Source organism: Strix uralensis, chromosome Z (genome assembly GCF_047716275.1).
Source record: "Strix uralensis isolate ZFMK-TIS-50842 chromosome Z, bStrUra1, whole genome shotgun sequence".
Taxonomy (NCBI): domain Eukaryota; kingdom Metazoa; phylum Chordata; class Aves; order Strigiformes; family Strigidae; genus Strix; species Strix uralensis.
This window is the reverse complement of record NC_134012.1, coordinates 26,297,259-26,307,724: the sequence shown is the minus strand read 5'-3', so window position 1 is coordinate 26,307,724 and position 10,466 is coordinate 26,297,259. Positions and strand designations below refer to the sequence as shown.

Genomic DNA, 10,466 nt, shown 5'->3' with positions numbered 1-10,466 from the left:
GTTGGGGTTGAGTTTAGAGCTGGTGCGAGCTCCAGGGAGTCCTTTCTCCCAACACTTCTGTGCATGTCTTGTTTTAGATCCGCCTGGTCCAGGCACCCAGTACCTGTCTGCACAACGCTCCTGATGGAGCGGGGAGACGAGTGTCATGGAGAACTCACATGTTGGAACTGTCTTCATGGCCATTCAGACCTGCAGAGGTGTATTGAAATAGTTCATGGGAGCTTCTCTTTTCTGTCTGTTCACAGATGTGGCTGGAGGCGATGGCTATGCAGCTTCCCAGCTCGGTTCCAGGGCGGATGCTCAGGGAGATCGCATGAGTACGTCACGGCTTTTGACTTCCTTTGAGAGCCGCTGGCTCAAAGCCCAGATGCGAGCGAGGTGTCTCTCGCAGCTGTGAGAACATCGACCTGCACTGTGTGTGCAGTGTCATTGCGTGATCCGCTTGTATGTTCTGCTGCTCAGTCATGGTGGTGTGTATCACAGTGCGTGATGGAAATTCTCGTGGGTGTTTGGTTGCAGATGTGGGTACAGGGAGGACTTTTCCAGATTCTCGGCTGGATCCTGCACTGGAGCTTCCCTGGCATCGCAGGGGTGAGTAGTCAGTCTTGACTGATTTCACAGACGAAGCACTCGTTTTCAGTATTCTATTTGTGAGAAATTTAACTTTGGATGTTCCGTTCAGGTCCTCAAAGAGCAAAATATAACACTGATCAGGAAAACCCTCCCAGCAGTCCTCAGAAGTCCTCCAGGGAATCCTGAAGGAACTGGACCAGACCATGTCAGCCCACAGTGGGTGTCTGTCCCCGTTAAGCAGAAGCCTTGGGAAGCTGAGGTTTTAGATGCATGGATGGACAAGCCGTAGCCTGCACAGTAGGAAGGGGCGGCTCAGAGCCTCACTGTGGCGACGCTCAGTTTCACGCCTTGTGGGCGCTGGCGAGCTGCAGAGATGGTCGAGTCTCTGCTGGCAGTTAGGGTTCCAGCTGAGCCCCAGGAACAGCTGCTGCCCCAGTTACAGCCTTACTGGGGCCAGAGCTGTTCTGGGCAGACGGTGGTGTCCAGCTGGCAGGAGCTGGTGGGACTCACGCCTTGAGTGCGTGATGGACTTGCAAAGGAGCTGATTGCTGCTCAGTGCTGAGAGGGCAGCACCCTGCCAGTCGCTGGAGGGGAGAGCGCAGAGGTTGTGCAGGCAGCTGCAGGGCGCTGAGACCAGCAGACACTGCCGGAGCTGCGCCCTGGCCAGGATCAGAGCAGCCCCAGCTTCACAACCTGGTCCATCCCCCTTGTGTTCCTTGATGTCTGAGACCTCTTGGTGACAGCTTGGTGTCAGGGACAGGTGAAAGCTGGACACCTAGCATGAGGCCGGACACCTGACTTGAAGGCAGCGAAAAGGAAGGGCTGTGAATTCAGTCTCGGGTGGTTTAGCTCTCTGTTTCTAGTTGTGCTTTAGAAAACTGGCTGGTGGTTTTCCTCTTGTTTTGGGGGACTGTGGGAAGTGCTACTCAGAAAAGCTCTTTCCCCAGCTCAACTGGCTACCTCTTCCTGTCCTCTCTGAAGGACGTAATCTGGCATCACCTTGCAGTTTGCCAAAAATGCACTAAGTGGAATGTGAACAAGACCACATGTGGTCTCCTAGTCTCTGGGCAGGCATTTTGCTGATTAGGGATATCAGTTAAACTCAGACACCAGAGTGAAAAGAGCAGGCATATTTTACTAGAAATAACAATATAACAGAATAATACAGAAAACATACAGTAAGAAAAGACAGAACAGTGCACTTAAATAAATAGGAAAATACAGGGTAATGCATCAAATCATTACTACCTGAGAGAGAGAATAGTGATTAAGAGAGATCCATCACCACTTGCATACGTTACCATCATCCAGATCCGCAGTCGCTGGGGAGCCCCGGTTACAGCGAGGATTTGGAGAACCTTTCCCTGCAAGTGGGAAATCCTACGTGGTGCGTCCACCCGTAGGTGAGGCTTCCAAAGTCGCTGTGAGCAGGTCCATCCTTATATACCTAAAAATCAGTAAGCCAGAATAGCTGGCACCTTTGTTTTAAGCGGAAATATCTGGTTTAAATTTCACATTAGGTTCCCCCCAGAGCCTGGCCAGGGCTCAAGGAAGAAACTAAGGGAATTTCTCTGCTTATCTGATCGGATTATGCACAAGGTCTCACATCAGGCCTCGAGGACAGGCACCTGTCTCCATGACTCTGTTACTCTATTCATATACAAAGGAAGGGAAAGACACATTCATCACATCAGGTCTCGGAGACAGACACCTGCCTCCATGACTCTGTTACTCTATTCATATACAAAGGAAGGGAAAGATACATTCAAGATAGCTACATCCTCCATGCATTTTTCATTAGGGATTACATACTGAGTTAACAGTGTCGGTTCAGGGCCTGTTGCTCAGGCTTCAACACTTCCACCTTTTACATCAGACTAGGTAGTTTGTTATAACAGTATAATACCCATTAGCACAATGGTTATCAGTTATAAAATATACAGGATTCATCTATAGGTCAACTCTGGCTTGGGCCTGTTGTCCAAGCCTTAGCACTTCAGCAGGTCAGGATTTGCTGTCTACTGGTAAACTGGAGAGTGTCTAGTGCTGAAAGTTTTCTCGAGGAATGACACCTTCTTTGGACTAGTGACTAGGTGCACCCCCAAATGTCCAGGCCTTGTTTCTTAGCATTGTGAATGTATTTTGAGAAGTACTGCCCTCTGAAGGCATCATTATCCTGATAAGGAACAGTTATTTCGACTTAATCTGACCTTCTTTCTTTCTAAAGGGATGGACCGTGAGTCTGTGGAGAAGGAGGCTTTTTGGGAAGGAGGCAGTCAGGTGGTGCCAACCTCTTATGAAAGAACAGGGGCAATTCAATCAATGGGCATGCCAGGTAATTGCTGTCCTTCGGTCAGCCGGTGTCATACATCAAAACCTCTCCCTGTCTGCAGGCTCTTCCCCCAGTGCCCACTACTGCACACCCTGTCAGCAGCACAACCCAGAACTGTTAGCACAGAGCAAGTGTTTTAAAAGAAGCCAGGAACGGCTCTCTGAGGAGGACTGTCACCTCTGGGGTGTGGAGTTTTTTTGTTTCAGAAAGACGCTCACCTCCCAGCACACCCCATCACAGGAATTTCAGAACTTTGCCAGTTGGGGAACAAGACCATCTCAGCCACGCTCAGCAGACAGTGGGAAATGTGACTCTTAGTCGAATGGGCCTCCCACAACACCTGCGTCCCAGAGCTTGCTGTGGGTGCCTGGAGGCCCCAGGACGATCGGGCACAGGCTTAGAGGGAATCTGCACCATCCTTCCGCACCCTCTGTGCCTGAGCCATGACCTTTCTCTGAGGCATTACCTTTCTCTGACTCTTGGCAGTGCTGAAAACTGGAGGCATGCGAGCAGTGCCCACGCTGGGGGAAAGGCGAAGAGGGAGAGCAAGGTTCAGGCATCTCCTGAGAGGGCCCGAGTCTGTCCCCTCGGGGTGTGGGTGCTGGGCTGGGGAGGGAGAGCTGGGGGGGGCACTCCCTGATGCAGGGATGTTTTCTGTCCCTCTCACTCAAAGGGGCGATTGCTCTGCTCCCCCATGTGCTCTCCATCTGGCCCGGTGACTTCGGTAAGAGGGACAACTTGTCCCAAAGGGTCAGAGGGAGCCTCCATGCAGCAGTGCTAGCAAGCCTCGGAGACTGACTGTGGGCAAGCGCCAAAGGAATTGTGCGCAGATGGGAAGGGTGACCAAGAAAGGGGAGCAAACCCGTGGCACTGGGAAAACTCAGTTATGGCCACCCCAGAGAGTAAGCAAAGCTGAGAGGAGAAAGGGACGCTCCTGAGTGCATTGATGTGCAATGGCTTTGGGAGTTGCCTTTCTTCTGCTGAAACCAAGGTAACATTGCAGCCCCAGGACAGTCACTGGCTCAGAGTTGCTGACAAAGTGAGAAGGAACTGGCCCTGGCCATGTCAGACCTCCTGTGAGATTACCAGTAGTGTGCAGGACACACTAACGTACAGAATTGTTCCTCCAGGAATGGATGGCAAGAGAAGAGCAAATGCTGCGGATCCTACAGATTTCCGGAAGTACTGCATGGAAGGGGCCGCAGCAATTCTGGGCTCCATGCTGCTTGGGATGGTCTTCTGTGTGATCCATGTGTGGAGGAAGATAAAATGGTGAGTGTTGCCAAACTTCTGTATCAGATGGTGTTCTATTAGCCGTGAAACATTTAGAGGTAGGGTATTCTGGAGTGCCGAGTTAGTTGCTGGCCAAACTCTAGTGAGATTTCTGCTGCAAGAACTGCCCTCTCAATTCATGGGCACTCTTTTCTGAAACGCCTTCTTTCTGTTGCAAGTGTTACTTAAAAGCGACCCTGCCCCACCAAGAGCAGACCCAGTGACAGAGGTAGGCAGGGCAAGGTCAGGAAGAAGAACAGGGAGGAAGGGCACTGCCATGGAAAGGGAGCAGCGCAATAGTGACATCTCCCTCCCAGTGAACCTCCCAGCAGAAATCACCCTGTTAGGCGAAGCTGTAAACCCCACGTGTTCCCCTCGGCCAAGGTGTCCTGGCAACCCAAACTGTGATGATGAACCTTCCCAGCTCTCAGCCTGGCTTTGGAGCAGGAGAGTCAGTCTGTCCCATCTGCACCCAAATGCTGCTAGCATGTGTGTTCTCAGCACAGGCGGGGGTTTTGTCTGTGCAGAGGTCTGCATCTCTTTGGATAAGTGTTCTGAAGAGAGGATGGGGGGCCCCTCCCCTCCCCAAGAGCTGAGGCTGTCCCCTTGTCTGGGCAGGGATGGGCAGGGGAGCCGAGTGCTGGTCTCTGGCAGCACCAGGAGGCAGGAGAACAGGAGGCTCTCCTGACCCCGCAGGGCTGTGCCCAGCTCTGTTCCCTTTGGTCTGCTGGGGTCAGGTCTCTTTCCCAGCACGTGAAGAGCAGGCAGGTTGGGATGGTGATGAGGGCTGAGAGGAGACGAGCCCCAGCTGAGGGGTGAGGGGCACCCCATTTTCTGCGCAGAGCTCTCTGTGCCCACGGCTCCCACATGCAGCCGGGCACCCACACTCCATGGGGTGCCCAGCGCTGCCCCACACTCTCGCACCCACCCTCAGGGGGGCCTCAGCAGTGTCCTCTCTCTGCAGGTGCCTCGCTGAAGCTTTGAGATCCTAGCCTGATACCAGCAGCTGTCCGTCGCACCTGGACAGCCGGACCGTCCACCCCGGCACCCCTGAGAGCTGGGCCCAACACCAGCAGCCACCGTCACCTGTGCTGGAAACCTGTCCCCCTGCCACAGAGCCCCAGGGGTCTGGCCCTTGCCAGCCCGGACAAACGCCCGGCCTGCCCGCCTCCAGCCCGGCCTCCACGTCCGGCCAGCACAGCCAGCCAGCTGCTGTGGGACCAGCCCAGCACCCTCCAGCCCCTGGAATAACGGAATCCACAGCCCTGTCCCTGAGCCCATTGCCCCGGCCCTCCTGCAAGGGCTGGAGGCAGCCCCCCAGGGCACGGGTTTGGAGAGACGACAGACTCCTGACTGACAGCTCCAGAGGCCGACTGTTTCTTTAAAATAACCTCATAACAATAAATACAGACCAGGAGCACAGTTGTCCACGTCTTAACAGCAGCAAACCCAGAAATTCACCAATTCTGGGCCAAACTTCACCACGGGGCACAAGGGTCAGCGAGGGTCCCCCCAGTGCAGCCCCACAGCCCCCCGACTCCGCTCCTGGCCGTGGAGCAGCTCCGAAGGGCAGCACTGGGGAGCCCCTGAGCAGCGCCCAGCAGTGCTCAGGCCTTGCTGGGAAGTGCTGGCACCGCCGTGGCCTGGGAAACAGTAACCCCCTTCCCCTCTGCTGCGGTACCAGCATCTAGTGCAGGGAGGAAGAAAGAGAAGCGTGGGATCTTATGGACAGAGAGGAGGCAGAGAAGTCCCGCAGGCTTAGCTCCAGCCACCTGGAATGGGATCTGCTGGTGATGAAGGTGTCAAGACACCTCAAGGTGTCTGTGAGCCAGGAGAGACCCCTTGTGCCCAAGCCCTGAGCAGGTCCCAGGGGTGGCTGCTCAGCTTGGATCTGTATCAAGTGCAGCCAAGACCTTGGGTGTCCCGTGTAGGTGTCCTGCCTCGGGGCAAGGTGTCTTGGGGCAGGACTGTGCCAGGGAAGGACACACTCACAGGTTTGGAAAGGGGAGAGCCAGCCATCAGAGGGATCCCTCTGTCTGCAGCCAGGACTTTTACATCCCACATGGAAAGCCTGTTCTGGGTGCCCAGGCAGTCCCCCTTGGGTGTCAGGTTGTCCAGCCCAAAGCCAGCCTCCAGACCCTGCTTCTGTCTCATGAGGGGTGTCAGAGAAATCCCCTCTTTCCCCCAGGGCTGCCCTCAGTGGAGGGATGGGCCTTGTAGCCAGGGGAAGTGCAGCCCTTTTTAGAGACTGTTACCAGGGAAGCTGCCACTGCTGCTCTTGATGCCGCCTGTTGTTCTCAGAGATGTGGTTGAATATATTCCTCCATGTGTGATACGGCTCCAGCCTTCTGAGGACCTGGACCGCTTGTGGGGACAGGTGACTGCAACAACAGGGAACAACACCCCTCAGCCTCTGCCGGAGACCCCCCCTGTCTCTCCCCTCATCCAGCCCCTGCACCCCCCAGTCCCGCATGTACCCACCCTTTCACCCTGTGGTGAGTTTCGGGTCTTGGCTGGGGGTGTAACCCAGGTCACGGCCATGTTAGGAGACATCAGAGGGTCTCCTATGGAACCCCAAGACGCAGGGACAGGGGACCTGGCTGTCTCTGTGGGGTCACGGCTGCTCGACTGCCCCAGGCTGTGTCCAGAGCTGGTGCACTCTTACTCAGGCTGGAGTCTTCCCAGCTGGGCTGCTGCTGCCATCTGCTCTGCTGAGAGAGGGTTTTCAGTCTTTCTCCATCTCTTGTTCACCTCCTTTCTCCTGGGCTGGGCTGGAGGGTGAGCAGTCCAAGTGCCTCCAGTGCCGAGTGCCTGCCAAGGAGGAGACAGTCTCAGCAAACCAGATGGGAAACAGACGATCTGCTTCCCAGGGGACCTCCTGAAAGGAGCCTGCAGCAGGACCTGGAGCCAGGAGACTCAGCATCCTGTGCCTGCCATCATGGCTGACGGTTGCTTCTGCCTCTTGGATCCTGCCGCCAATCTCTCCCCCACGGGGGTGAGCAGGCAAAGCCCTGTCCTGCAGCTGTGTGTTAGTCCTGCTCCCGTCCCCTGGAGACCTGCTGCCCTGGGTGCCCCGACAAGAGAGAGTCGCTGCTGCTCTCAGCAGTGCCCATCACTGCCCGTACCCGGGGTGGCTGTTGGTCCTCCCCTGCAGAACAGGCTTCCCACGCCTCCCGTTCTGCCTGTGCTTGCTCTCGCCGCTCTTGCCACTGGATCTGCACTTGCTCCCACTCTGCAGGCAGCTGCCAGACCTCCTGGACGGGACAGAAATGCAGCAGCAGGCAGGATTAGTCTCAGCTCCTGGAGGGGCTTCCCTCGGGTCTGACCGGCGTTACTGCCCCTTGCCTCAGCCAGCTTTGCCCTTAACAGATCAGGGGCCCTGGAGCCATGCCAGACTCCTCAGCTCATGGCAAACACAGCTGACTGGCCAAAGACATCCGCTGGCATCACCCCAGACAGGACTTGCACATTTTCCATAGCCCCTGGCCTGAAGAAAGTGTTTCATGACAACCTAGGAGACAATAACAGGCAGGGAGGGTGTGCAGCATTCCTTTTTGTGAAGAAGGTCTGAAGAAGGTGACAGACAGGTTACAGTGAATGCAAGGGATCCTTTCAGGAGGGCTCTCTGCACAAAGAGGCTTTTGCCGAGTCTCAAACAGCACGGTAGTAATGGCAAGGCACGTACCTGCAGCGCTCTCTTGCAGCCTTCAGATGACGGGAGCACAGCAGTGGGCCTGGCTGGAGAAGCTGTCCCCTGCCTGACTGCCTCCTTTGTCCTGGGGGAGCTGCCTGGGCATGGGGGTAGCACACTGCAAAGAGACACTGGGAGGAGTCGGCACAAGCATGGGGCAGGTTGGTCTCCCATTTTCACTGGGCATCAAAGCTCCCCAGGCTGGCAGAAGCAGCAGGGGAGGTGTGGCCATTTCCCACGGCAAGGGAGAGCCTTTTCTGAGCCCCACTGGGCTTGGGATGGGAGAGAGGTGACCCTCAGCTCTGTTGTAAGGACGAGGGAGGTAGGGTGCACAAACATCCTCTGCTTTCCCCACTAAGGGGCCTGTGATGGGGCAAACAAGCTCTGAATAAACGTGGGGCACGTGCCAGGGACCTTCCGGAGTCCCTACAGCCAGAGCGTCCCAAGGGGATGTCTCTCCTATGTGAGTGCAGGGATCCCTTTCATCCCTAACCCAAGCGTCTCAGCTGGCAGAAGGCTTCTTCCCTGTGGCTTGCTGCCTGGTGCCTGGCCCCTGCATTGGCAGCACAGGCAGGGAAAGCTTCACTCATCTCTGCAGCAGCTTGCCAGGACACCCGTCTGCACCTGGGAGGAAGCTCTCTGGAGCAGCCCCATGGGGAGGGCATTTTAACCGGGCTGTGGTCACCCCTGGACAGCACGGACCCGTTCCTGTACTTCTTCTGGGCCTGGGCTTTTCTGCAGCCTTCTTCTGCCAGGTGGAGAAATCCTTGGCCACTGCTCCGCTGATAACAATGAACTGAAACCTGGAAAGCAAATGATGACACAGGCCTGAAGAAGGGTGACCCCCACCCTCTGCAGCTCCCCAGCACTAATCCTGTCGTGCCAGGCATGGCATCCCTTTCCCTTTGTGGGCACGCACAAGTTCTGCTGGCAACCTCCCCCCAGCACCAGAAAGTGTAGCTTTAACCCTGTGCAGTTGGTTCTGTCTGATGTGAACGATGTCAGGCTGGGCATGACAAACACTCGCCGTGCCCGATCACTCCAGGAGAACACAGGCCTCGCCCCAGCTCAACGTTAGCTAACCAGAAACAGTCACTGCAGGGCTGATCCCTGACTTGGTGCTGCGTGCCAAGCCCTGACAGCTCTGGAGTGGGAGCTGGGAAGCTGCCGGCTCAGTCTGCCAAGGGCTGCAGAGGAAACGCACTCACCTCGGGAGCGCGTGGGCAGGAGCATCCTGCATACCCCGAGCAGCGGTTGCTCCCCTGGAGAGAGCTGCGCCCGGCACCCACAGCCTCTGCAAAGCGGCACGGAGCTGTTAGAAGGTTTCCGAGGCAGTTTTCTCTTGGCTCCCAGAGAAAGCAGAGCTGTCTCCCACTCCAGAAGAGAGCCACTTCTCCAAACCTTTCTCCCAGATCCTCCCCCATGAACTTTAGCCCTTGCTCTGCTCTGGAGGAGCTGCACAGCAAACACTGAGACTGTGTTGTATATAAAAACACTGCAGGGCTTTTTGTCGGGCAAGGACACAGAAACTCGGGGGAGACTTTCTTTGCTCGTGGAGAGGACAGTGGGGCTGAGCACAGGGAAAGGCATTTGACTGGCCTGCCACATCCAGGCTGGTGAATGGTAACTGGGTGTCTCACCCTTCACCAGACTTCCCAGAGATGCTGAAGCAGCCCTCAAAACCTGAGCAACTTACAGTGTGAAGCAGTGCGATCAGGCTGACCTTGCTCTCCAGTCCCGTGACGCAGTCGTAATAAAACCGCACACACAGGATGTCATCTCTGCAGGACAGAACGCCGATGTCCTTGACGAAGGCGAGGCGCTGCCTGTTCGTCTGTTGGAAAGAGTAGAAGGATATGGTCTCTTGCACACAATCTTCCACCTTGGAGGAGGAGGATGAGGGCAACTATAGCAATGACAAACAGGAGGACAGACAGAATGAGGAGAAGAAACGTAAAGGAAAATGACAGGGAGTAGCAACAGGAGGTGGTAGAAGATGATCAGGAAGAGAAAGAGCGGAAGGAGGAAGTATTGTGAGCTAAATGTTCCAAGGCACACCTACAGCATTATCCAATGAGAAATTTAAAAAAAAACACACTTGGGAACCAGTCCCCATGGTCACCTTTTTTCCTTCTCCCCTTCCAGGTGACACTGGTCAAGCACAGGGCACCTGCACACAATCCCTGTACACAACTCCCCTGATGCTGGGTACCTGACACACCTTTAATAAACAACACACCCCCAGAGATTTTGTCTGTTCACCTTGAGCTGGGGAGAAGGTGTGTATATGGGTGAGAAAAATCTGCTTTATCCCTTCAGTTTTTACACCTCAGCAAAACCAGTGCAAGATTCGGACTAAGGGACAGCGAGAAAAGGACAGCTGAGAAAAGACTCAAAATGTTTTATTTAACATATAATTAATCTATGTCTAGCTTCTCCATTACCTAGCCTTTCTAAGTTACTTAAACACTCAGCCACACGCTCCGGCCGGCCCAGCTCCGGGGACTGTCCCCAGCTCCTCCCAGGGCACGAAGGAAGCCCTCCCCGACACCTTGGCTGGGCACAAAGGCCTCGCACACCTCCGCCCACCCCACCCCA

General features: G+C 55.4%; 1 long non-coding RNA gene across 1 annotated transcript; it reads left to right on the top strand.

The window, feature by feature from the left end:
* The first annotated feature begins 240 nt into the window (after positions 1-240).
* LOC141938131 (uncharacterized) lies at positions 241-2,893 on the top strand. The gene is made up of 3 exons (XR_012627175.1): positions 241-317; positions 520-591; positions 2,801-2,893. It is a non-coding gene; the product is annotated as an uncharacterized LOC141938131 (long non-coding RNA).
* The last annotated feature ends 7,573 nt before the right edge of the window (positions 2,894-10,466 follow it).